Source organism: Salmo salar, chromosome ssa02, assembly GCF_905237065.1.
Source record: "Salmo salar chromosome ssa02, Ssal_v3.1, whole genome shotgun sequence".
In the NCBI taxonomy this organism is placed as follows: Eukaryota; Metazoa; Chordata; class Actinopteri; order Salmoniformes; family Salmonidae; genus Salmo; species Salmo salar.
The window spans coordinates 78297488-78309969 of NC_059443.1; the positions used below are offsets into that span (position 1 = coordinate 78297488).

Below are 12482 nucleotides of genomic sequence, written 5' to 3' on the forward strand. Positions count from 1 at the left end.
AGAGACCCAACGTCCTTCCATTCAGATGACCCCCTTCTGAGGTGAAACGGAGACCTAACGTCCTTCCATTCAGATGACCCCCTTCTGAGGTGAAACGGAGACCCAACGTCCTTCCATTCAGATGACCCCCTTCTGAGGTGAAACGGAGGCCTAACCCCCTTCTGAGAGAAAATGAGAGAGAACCTCCTCAGAGGGATCGTCCCAGAGAGCAAGGGAACACAGGGCCTTTCATGTGAAACGGTGTCCCAGAAGACGCCTTATTCCCTATACTTTTGAGGGAACGGGAAGCCATTCAGGACACAATCTCCCTCCAAGCTTTGCAGAAAAGAGGACAGAAGGACGGGCGGACGGACAAACGAACACACAAGGGACACTTATACTCCAAGAGTCAGTCAGTCAGTCAGCTAGCCAGGCTAAGGCTGTATGATCCATTATGACATCACAGAGAATCATTGACCTGTTTGTGACGTCATAGCTCTAGAACTAGCCCAGTAGAATGTCAACAGTCAATGAGTGATTGTGACATCACAGCTCTAGAACTAGCCCAGTAGAATGTCAACAGTCAATGAGTGATTGTGGCATCATGGCTCTAGAACTAGCCCAGTAGAATGTCAACAGTCAATGAGTGATTGTGACATCACAGCTCTAGAACTAGCCCAGTAGAATGTCAACAGTCAATGAGTGATTGTGACATCATGGCTCTAGAACTAGCCCAGTAGAATGTCAACAGTCAATGAGTGATTGTGACATCATAGCTCTAGAACTAGCCCAGTAGAATGTCAACAGTCAATGAGTGATTGTGACATCATAGCTCTAGAACTAGCCCAGTAGAATGTCAACAGTCAATGAGTGATTGTGACATCATAGCTCTAGAACTAGCCCAGTAGAATGTCAACAGTCAATGAGTGATTGTGACATCATAGCTCTAGAACTAGCCCAGTAGAATGTCAACAGTCAATGAGTGATTGTGACATCGTGACTGAGGAACTTCAGCCGTATGATGTGATAGTGAGGTCACGGGTGGACATCTGGAACGAAACTGTAGATCAGAAGCTGTGTGTGGTGGTGCTATCATCCACATCCACAAATAGAGACCGCAAAATACCCTTCTGTTCTGTAGTGTTCACTCCTGTCGTGTAGACAACTGTACCCTTCTGTTCTGTTGTGTTCACTCCTGTCGTGTACAGAACTGTACCATTATTTGGATGTGTTGGATATTTTAAGGCTTTTGGGAAACAGATCTAATGACTAAACTATAAAGAGAGTGATCAGAGAGGATGGATAAAAGAATGTGTTTAAAGAGGAACGAGAGAGAAGGAGAGTGAGCCAAGGTCTAGAGATCCGACTGGTGGATATTATTCTAGAATTACAGAAAGATGGTTTATCTCTCCACTGATTACCACCTTAGTGAGGTTCGGATGTGGTTCAGGAGAAAACGGAGCTTCCTCATCAATCACACACACACACACGCACACACACACACACGCACACGCACACACACACACACACACACACACCCCTCTGGACAGAAGCTACTGCTGAGTGTCTTTCTCTCTCTCTATCCATCCATCCATCCAACACTTCACCTAACCCTCCACCTCTCTCTCTATCCATCTCTCTATCCATCCATCCATCCAAAACTTCACCTAACCCTCCACCTCTCTCTCTATCCATCTATCCACCACTTCACTTAACCCTCCATCTCTCTCTCTATCCATCTATCCACCACTTCACCTAACCCTCCATCTCTCTCTCTATCCATCTATCCACCACTTCACTTAACCCTCCATCTCTCTCTCTATCCATCTATCCACCACTTCACCTAACCCTCCATCTCTCTCTCTATCCATCTATCCACCACTTCACCTAACCCTCCATCTCTCTCTCTATCCATCTATCCACCACTTCATCTAACCCTCCATCTCTCTCTCTATCCATCTATCCACCACTTCATCTAACCATCCATCCATCCATTCCCTGTGGCTCAGTTGGTAGAGCATGGTGTTTGCAACACCAGGGTTGTGGGTTTGATTCCCACGGGGGGGCCAGCACAAAAAAATACATGAAATGAAATGTATGCATTCCCTACTGTAAGTCGCTCTGGATAAGAGCATCTGCCAAATGACGTAAATGTAAATGTAAAATCCATCCATCTAACCCTCCATCTATCCACCACTTCACCTAACCCTCCATCTCTCCATCCATCCACCTAACCCTCCATCTCTCTATCCATCTATCCACCACTTCACCTAACTATCCATCCATCCACCACTTCACCTAACCCTCTACCTCTCTCTTCACCTAACCCTCCACCTCTCTATCCATCCATCCACCACTTCACCTAACCCTCCACCTCTCTATCCATCTATCCACCACTTCACCTAACCCTTCCCCTAACCCTCCATCTCTCTATCCATCTATCCATCCACCACTTCATCTAACCCTCTACCTCTCTATCCATCCATCCACCACTTCACCTAACCCTCCACCTCTCTATCCATCCATCCATTCATCCACCACTTCACCTAACCCTCCACCACTTCACCTAACCATCCACCTCTCTATCCACCACTCTACCACTTCACCTAACCCTCCATCTATCTATCTATCTATCCATCCATCCACCACTTCACCTAACCCTCTACCTCTCTATCCATCCATCCACCACTTCACCTAACCCTCCACCTCTCTATCCACCACTTCACCTAACCCTCCACCTCTCTATCCATCTATCCACCACTTCACCTAACCCTCCAACATCAATCTCTCTATCACTTGACATTTGAGTAACTTAGCAGACACTGTTATCCAAAGGGACTTAATAGTAGTGAGGCCTTGGTGCCCTGGCAGGTGGGGCACCTCTTGAAAGCCAAATGGCTTCTACCCCCAAGCCATAAGAAAGCTAAATAGTTAGTTAAATAGTTAACCAATAGCTATAAGGCCAATAGGGTCAATAACTGACCCTTTTGTACTAACTTTTTTCACTCATCACATACACTGCTGCTACTGTCTATTATCTATCCTGTTACCTCATCACATAGACTGCTGCTACTGTCTACTATCTATCCTGTTACCTCATCACATACACTGCTGCTACTGTCTATTATCTATCCTGTTACCTCATCACATACACTGCTGCTACTGTCTACTATCTATCCTGTTACCTCATCACATAGACTGCTGCTACTGTCTATTATCTATCCTGTTACCTCATCACATACACTGCTGCTACTGTCTATTATCTATCCTGTTACCTCATCACATACACTGCTGCTACTGTCTACTATCTATCCTGTTACCTCATCACATAGACTGCTGCTACTGTCTATTATCTATCCTGTTACCTCATCACATACACTGCTGCTACTGTCTATCTATCCTGTTACCTCATCAACCTGCTGCTACTGTCTACTATCTATCCTGTTACCTCATCACATACACTGCTGCTACTGTCTATTATCTATCCTGGTACCTCATCACATAGACTGCTGCTACTGTCTACTATCTATCCTGTTACCTCATCACATACACTGCTGCTACTGTCTATAAACTATCCTGTTACCTCATCAATACACTGCTGCTACTGTCTACTATCTATCCTGTTACCTCATCACATACACTACTGCTACTGTCTATTATCTATCCTGTTACCTCATCACATACACTGCTGTTACTGTCTATCTATCCTGTTACCTCATCACATACACTGCTGTTACTGTCTATCTATCCTGTTACCTCATCACATACACTGCTGTTACTGTCTATTATCTATCCTGTTACCTCATCACATACACTGCTGCTACTGTCTATTATCTATCCTGTTACCCAGTCACTTTATCTCTACCAATATGTACATATCTACATCAATTACCTCGTACCCCTGCACATCACATACACTGCTGCTACTGTCTATTATCTATCCTGTTACCTCATCACATACACTGCTGCTACTGTCTACTATCTATCCTGTTACCTCATCACATAGACTGCTGCTACTGTCTATTATCTATCCTGTTACCTCATCACATACACTGCTGCTACTGTCTATTATCTATCCTGTTACCTCATCACATACACTGCTGCTACTGTCTATTATCTATCCTGTTACCTCATCACATAGACTGCTGCTACTGTCTATTATCTATCCTGTTACCTCATCACATACACTGCTGCTACTGTCTATAAACTATCCTGTTACCTCATCAATACACTGCTGCTACTGTCTACTATCTATCCTGTTACCTCATCACATACACTACTGCTACTGTCTATTATCTATCCTGTTACCTCATCACATACACTGCTGTTACTGTCTATCTATCCTGTTACCTCATCACATACACTGCTGTTACTGTCTATCTATCCTGTTACCTCATCACATACACTGCTGTTACTGTCTATTATCTATCCTGTTACCTCATCACATACACTGCTGCTACTGTCTATTATCTATCCTGTTACCTAGTCACTTTATCTCTACCAATATGTACATATCTACCTCAATTACCTCGTACCCCTGCACATCACATACACTGCTGCTACTGTCTATTATCTATCCTGTTACCTCATCACATACACTGCTGTTACTGTCTATTATCTATCCTGTTACCTCATCACATAGACTGCTGCTACTGTCTATTATCTATCCTGTTACCTCATCACATACACTGCTGTTACTGTCTATTATCTATCCTGTTACCTCATCACATACACTGCTGCTACTGTCTATTATCTATCCTGTTACCTCATCACATACACTGCTGCTACTGTCTATTATCTATCCTGTTACCTCATCACATACACTGCTGCTACTGTCTACTATCTATCCTGTTACCTATTCACTTTATCGCTACCTATATGTACATATCGACCTCAATTACCTCGTACCCCTGCACATCACATACACTGCTGCTACTGTCTGTTATCTATCCTGTTGACTCATCACATACACTGCTGCTACTGTCTATTATCTATCCTGTTACCTCATCACATACACTGCTGCTACTGTCTATTATCTATCCTGTTATCTAGTCACTTTATCTCTACCTATATGTACATATCTATCTCCATTACCTCGTACCCCGGCACGTCACATACACTGCTGTTACTGTCTATTATCTATCCTGTTAACTCATCACATACACTGCTGCTACTGTCTATTATCTATCCTGTTACCTCATCACATACACTGCTGCTACTGTCTATTATTTATCCTGTTGACTCATCACATACACTGCTGCTACTGTCTATTATCTATCCTGTTACCTCATCACATAGACTGCTGCTACTGTCTATTATCTATCCTGTTACCTCATCACATACACTGCTGCTACTGTCTATTATCTGTCGTGTTACCTCATCACATAGACTGCTGCTACTGTCTATTATCTATCCTGTTACCTCATCACATACACTGCTGTTACTGTCTACTATCTGTCCTGTTACCTCATCACATACACTGCTGCTACTGTCTATTATCTATCCTGTTACCTCATCACATAGACTGCTGCTACTGTCTATTATCTATCCTGTTACCTCATCACATAGACTGCTGCTACTGTCGATTATCCATCCTGTTACCTCATCACATACACTGCTGTTACTGTCTATTATCTATCCTGTTACCTCATCACATACACTGCTGCTACTGTCTATTATCTATCCTGTTACCTCATCACATACACTGCTGCTACTGTCTATTATCTATCCTGTTACCTCATCACATACACTGCTGCTACTGTCTATTATCTATCCTGTTACCTCATCACATAGACTGCTGCTACTGTCTATTATCTATCCTGTTACCTCATCACATACACTGCTGCTACTGTCTATTATCTATCCTGTTACCTCATCACATACACTGCTGCTACTGTCTATTATCTATCCTGTTACCTCATCACATAGACTGCTGCTACTGTCTATTATCTATCCTGTTACCTAGTACCGCTACCTATATGTACATATCTACCTCCATTACCTCGTACCCCGGCACATCACATACACTGCTGCTACTGTCTATTATCTATCCTGTTATCTAGTTACCCCTACTTATATGTACCTGGTTACCCCATTACATCACATACACTGCTGTTACTATCTATTATCTATCCTGTTACCTAGTACCGCTACCTATATGTACATATTTACCTCCATTACATCGTACCCCGGCACATCACATAGTTACTCATTGTGTATTTATTCCTTGTGTTATTATGTATTTGTTGGGAAGGGCCAATCAGCCGTCAGTAAGCATTTTACTGTTAGTCTACACCGATTCTTTACGAAGCATGTGACAAATAACATTTGATTTGATTTTGAGTCTTAGTACCATCAAGTAGGCTTGGGGTTTGCAGGTTGTTGTGGACGGGGATGGTGGATGGGCCTAAGGCTTCGAGGGTTGAGGTTTCAATCCCAGTGCTAGGTTTTGTTTTTTTAAGTCTTTCTCAAACCTTAACCTTTAACTTAACCAATAAGAATGAATGCCGAAACGAAACTGTCAAAAATCAACATTTATTCCCCTACGGACAAACGTTGGATTCTAAAGTCAATTTCTAAATGTTTGATGCTACTCGACACCCTCTCAGTTCAGCATTGTAGAGAGATAGAAAGATATGTTTTTGCTACTCCACACCCTCTCTGTTCAGCATTGCAGAGAGATAGAAAGATATCTTGTTGCTACTCCACACCCTCTCAGTTCAGCATTGCAGAGATAGAAAGATATCTTGTTGCTACTCCACACCCTCTCTGTTCAGCATTGCAGAGAGATAGAAAGATATCTTGTTGCTACTCCACACCCTCTCTGTTCAGCATTGCAGAGAGATAGAAAGATATCTTGTTGCTACTCCACACCCTCTCTGTTCAGCATTGCAGAGAGATAGAAAGATATCTTGTTGCTACTCCACACCCTCTCAGTTCAGCATTGCAGAGAGATAGAAAGATATCTTGTTGTGTGTGTGTGGAATCAATGTGATAATTACCTCTCAGAATGAGCATAAACAATATTGAATTGGAGAATGGCTTGTAACAACGGTTAATGTAATAACACCAGTTACACTTACCGGTGTTATTACACTAACCGGTGTTATTACACTAACCGGTGTTATTACATTAACCGGTGTTATTACACTAGCCGGTGTTATTACATTAACCGGTCTTATTACACTAACATGTGTTATTACACTAACTGGTGTTATTACACTAACTGGTGCTATTACACTAACCGGTGCTATTACACTAACCGGTGCTATTACACTAACCGGTGCTATTACACTAACCGGTGTTATTACACTAACAGGTGCTATTACACTAACCGGTGTTATTACACTAACCGGTGTTATTACATTAACCGGTGTTATTACATTAACCGGTGTTATTATATTAACCAGTGTTATTACACTAACTGGTGTTATTACATTAACCAGTGTTATTACACTAATTGTGTGTTATTATATTAACCGGTGTTATTACACTAACTGGTGTTATTACACTAACTGGTGTAATTACATTAACCAGTGTTATTACACTAATTGGTGTTATTATATTAACCGGTGTTATTACATTAACCGGTGTTATTACACTAACTGGTGTTATTACAGTAACCGGTGTTATTACAGTAATCGGTGTTACAGGGCTGTTGACCTCCATGAACGTTTTTACAGTGTGTTGTCTGATCGTTCCGTTCATTACCGGTGTAGAGATATGGAGAGCAGAGAAGGGCGTTTTGGTGCGCAGCCAATGGCAGAGTTACTCAGCGGAAAACCTCTGTTAGACCATGGACACACACATACACACTCAGTTAATAGACCATGGACACACACACACACTCAGTTAATAGACCATGGACACACACACATACTCAGTTAATAGACCATGGACACACACACACACACACACACACACACACACACACACACACACACACACACACACACACACACACACACACACACACACACACACACACACACACACACACACAGTTAGTAGACCATGGACACACACACTCAGTTAGTAGACCATGGACACACACACTCAGTTAGTAGACCATGGACACACACACTCAGTTAGTAGACCATGGACACACACACTCAGTTAGTAGACCATGGACACACACACTCAGTTAGTAGACCATGGACACACACACTCAGTTAGTAGACCATGGACACACACACTCAGTTAGTAGACCATGGACACACACACTCAGTTAGTAGACCATGGACACACACACTCAGTTAGTAGACCATGGACACACACACTCAGTTAGTAGACCATGGACACACACACTCAGTTAGTAGAACATGGACACACACACTCAGTTAGTAGACCACACCTCGTGGGACTCAATGCCAGTAACAACAACCGTTACCTCAGACTGTAGCTACAGCACAACCCTCTGGATTAACTGCCTGTATAACAACACATTAACACACACACACACAACACACACACACACACACAGAAAGAGACACAAACACACACACACACACAGAGAGAGACACAAACAAACACACACACACAGAGACACAAACAAACACACACACAGAGACACAACCAAACACACACACACACACACACAGAGACACAAACAAACACACACACACAGAGAGACAAACAAACACACACACACACCGTAGTGTCATTGAGCGGTGTGTGTGTGGGTTTGACCAGGGGGTTAGATGACACACACACCTCAGGGAAGCTTTAGGTCAGGGGTGTCAAAGATATTGTCCAATCCGGCCAGCGGGTGTTTCTCATTTGTTTTTTTTAGGGGGAAAACAAACTCAATATACTTTAAAATGTCTAAAACCAAATGGAAACTGTAGAAATGATAACAGACCTACATTTATACAGTTACCTGACTGTGTAGAAATAACAGACCTACATTTATACAGTTACCTGACTGTGTCCTGCTCTCTAATAATCCTACAACCTCTCACAGTCTCACTTCAGAATTACATGTTCATCCTGAATAAATCACCGAAATGTCAAGGAGCATCGCCAATTCCAAAAACGATAGATGGGGGGCAATTTTTTGCACATTTTGAAGGCGAGGAAATATAATCCATTTTCAGTGCGGCCCTCCGGACCTCGTTGAAGACCGAATGCTGCCCCCAGGGGGAAATGAGTTGGACACCCCTGCTTTAGGTGCATGTGCTGCCCAGGGGTGATGACTGTTAAAATCCTAAGCCTCATCACAGTTCCAACTGCCAAGTGATGATACTGTAGCATAATGATATTGTCCGTTAGGGACATTTTAAAAATGTTTTTTTTTTTTACAGACAGTCTTCAAGTCTTTTAACCCAAGAAAACTGGTGAAGTTACATAGAAAAGGTAAACATTTACCACTTCAAAAGACGGTTCCCTTAAACAAATGAAAACATTTCCATTAATAAAACAAACTGTAAAAATAATAAACAGTTAAATAAAATCTATAGCATAGAAGGCGACCTTAGGTGTGAGAGAGACAGAAGGAGCTGTCCAAGGTCCTGGACTACTGCTGGATCAACATGTAGGCTAGGAGTCTGCCCCCACCATAGTGCATGTGCATCCTGTGCAGTCTAAAGACGAGCCACTCAGGATAACGGGGTGGACAAAGGGTGCTGCATGGCCACATACAACATGCACCCCCTGGTCCCCGGTCCACATTCTAAACATTCTAAACCATTATCACGTCATATAGGCACCCCCTGGTCTCCGGTCCACATTCTAAACATTCTAAACCATTATCACATCATATAGGCACCCCCTGGTCCCCGGTCCACATTCTAAAGCCTTACCATGTCATATAGGCACACCCTGATCCCCGGTCCACATTCTAAACATTCTAAACCATTATCACGTCATATAGGCACCCCCTGGTCTCCGGTCCACATTCTAAACATTCTAAACCATTATCACGTCATATAGGCACCCCCTGATCCCCGGTCCACATTCTAAACATTCTAAACCATTATCACGTCATATAGGTACCCCCTGGTCCCCGGTCCACATTCTAAACATTCTAAACCATTATCACATCATATAGGCACCCCCTGGTCCCCGGTCCACATTCTAAACCATTATCACATCATATAGGCACCCCCTGGTCCCCGGTCCACATTCTAAACATTCTAAACCATTATCACCCCCTGGTCCCCAGTCCACATTCTAAACATTCTAAACCATTATCACATCATATAGGCACCCCCTGGTCCCCGGGCCACATTCAAAACATTCTCAAACCATTATCACATCATATAGGCACCCCCTGGTCCCCGGTCCACATTCTAAAGCTACGGCCACATTCTAAACATTCTCAACCATTATCACGTCATATAGGTACCCCCTGGTCCCCGGTCCACATTCTAAACATTCTAAACCATTATCACATCATATAGGCACCCCCTGGTCCCCGGTCCACATTCTAAAACCATTATCATGTCATATAGGCACCCCCTGATCCCCGGTCCACATTCTAAACATTCTAAACCATTATCACCCCCTGGTCCCCAGTCCACATTCTAAACATTCTAAACCATTATCACATCATATAGGCACCCCCTGGTCCCCGGGCCACATTCAAAACATTCTGAACATTCTCAACCATTATCACATCATATAGGCACCCCCTGGTCCCCGGTCCACATTCTAAACATTCTAAACCATTATCACATCATATAGGCACCCCCTGGTCCCCGGTCCACATTCTAAAGCCTTACCATGTCATATAGGCACACCCTGATCCCCGGTCCACATTCTAAACATTCTAAACCATTATCACGTCATATAGGCACCCCCTGGTCTCCGGTCCACATTCTAAACATTCTAAACCATTATCACATCATATAGGCACCCCCTGGTCCCCGGTCCACATTCTAAACCATTATCACATCATATAGGCACCCCCTGGTCCCCGGTCCACATTCTAAACCATTATCACATCATATAGGCACCCCCTGGTCCCCGGTCCACATTCTAAACATTCTAAACCATTATCACATCATATAGGCACCCCCTGGTCCCCGGGCCACATTCAAAACATTCTGAACATTCTCAACCATTATCACATCATATAGGCACCCCCTGGTCCCCGGTCCACATTCGAAACATTCTAAACCAGACACCAACACACATCTGGAACGTTAGTCATTGAATTATGTGACAACTTCAAACCCCATGTTTTATGAACTTTAGCCTTCTTTCATGCATGTTTCTTAGGTCACCAACTATAGTTTGGCTACATTAGCATTAGCCAGTTATGTAGTCTATAATTTAAGGTAGGCCTAGTGAATGTCCTTTGAGCCCACGTGAAGCAAAGTGTAGCCATTTGCCTAAACTGTCATTATTCCATAGGTTAAAACTGGCATTATCCCGCCTTTACATAGAGGCAATAGGCTGACAATCTATCGAATTAATTGATCTCCATGTGTGCCATTTGTTTAGCAGTTGGATCAATCAATTAATCTGATTAGCTATTTGATTTGATAGAATGAAACCCGGACTGCCCTCTCAGACCGCAGCCTAAAGACACATTACCTACAGAATGCATAGGCTACAATCTATTGGCTACACGATGTATGAACAGAAAAACATGTAGCCAATCCTGTCCACAAATCCAATCCCTCACAAGCTCTGTACAGTACAGCATTAACGAGTTGCCTCAGTCAGGGGGGAAACATGCGCTTCCGTATACATCAAAGCTGTGGTGAATTGCAGCAGCAAGCAATGTCTGCTTTGATAGTCTATAGACATTTAAAGTTATCCATGCAAAGCAACCCCCTCACTATTGAAGACAGAACGGTATAGAAACGGAATAGACAGCGAATAGAATATAACAGCATGAATCCATGTCAGTTACCTGGTGTGAAAACGGCGAAACGGTTAGAAATCTGACCGTACGGTTAGCGATTCATCTCAGATATCACCCAAAACCCCTTCTGTCGCTTCTGTGACACGCTCTTCCCTTCCCGTTCTCTTTCCTCTCCTCTATATGTCTCTCTCGCTCCTCTCCTCTCCTTTATCTCTCCCTCTCTCTCCTTCAAGGAGGAGAGCAGCAGTAGCAGTTGCGGATCTCCACGGGAATATCAACCACGGCATCCGACAGACAGCTGCCGCGAGATGAGCTGTCGTTCCACCGACACTTGTCTCGCGCATGCAGCGCTCTCTCTTCTCTTCTCTTCTCTTCTCTTCTGTTCCGTTCTGTTCTCTGCCTTTCTGTCTTCTATCCGTATCTCACTGCGTCAGGCGCACTATGCTTGGCTTCTCTCTCTCTCTCTCCTGCCCTCCTCTCCTTGTGCCTAGACTGAAGCCAGCTTTTAGTGGAGAGGGAGTAGAATACTATACAGGCTGTGATGCAATATAATATACCATACAATACGTTATTGTCAATTTGAATGGAAATTCATTTCGAGGCCATCTGTAGGCTACAATGAGATATGCCTGCATACAAATCTACACACAACAACAATCTCTGTGAGCAAAATTGGATGTAATTTCAACTT

The 12482-nt window shown here is 43.3% G+C and overlaps 1 protein-coding gene across 1 annotated transcript in view; it reads right to left on the reverse strand.

Annotated features, from left to right (window-relative positions):
* The window catches only part of LOC106564138 (protein ELFN1), a 192948-nt gene extending 180725 nt beyond the window's left edge, over window positions 1-12223 (reverse strand). Inside the window, exon 1 of the mRNA XM_045710457.1 lies at window positions 11840-12223. The gene's annotated coding sequence lies outside the window, so the exon portion shown is untranslated. The remainder of the gene's footprint in view (window positions 1-11839) is intronic.
* Window positions 12224-12482: the final 259 nt, after the last annotated feature.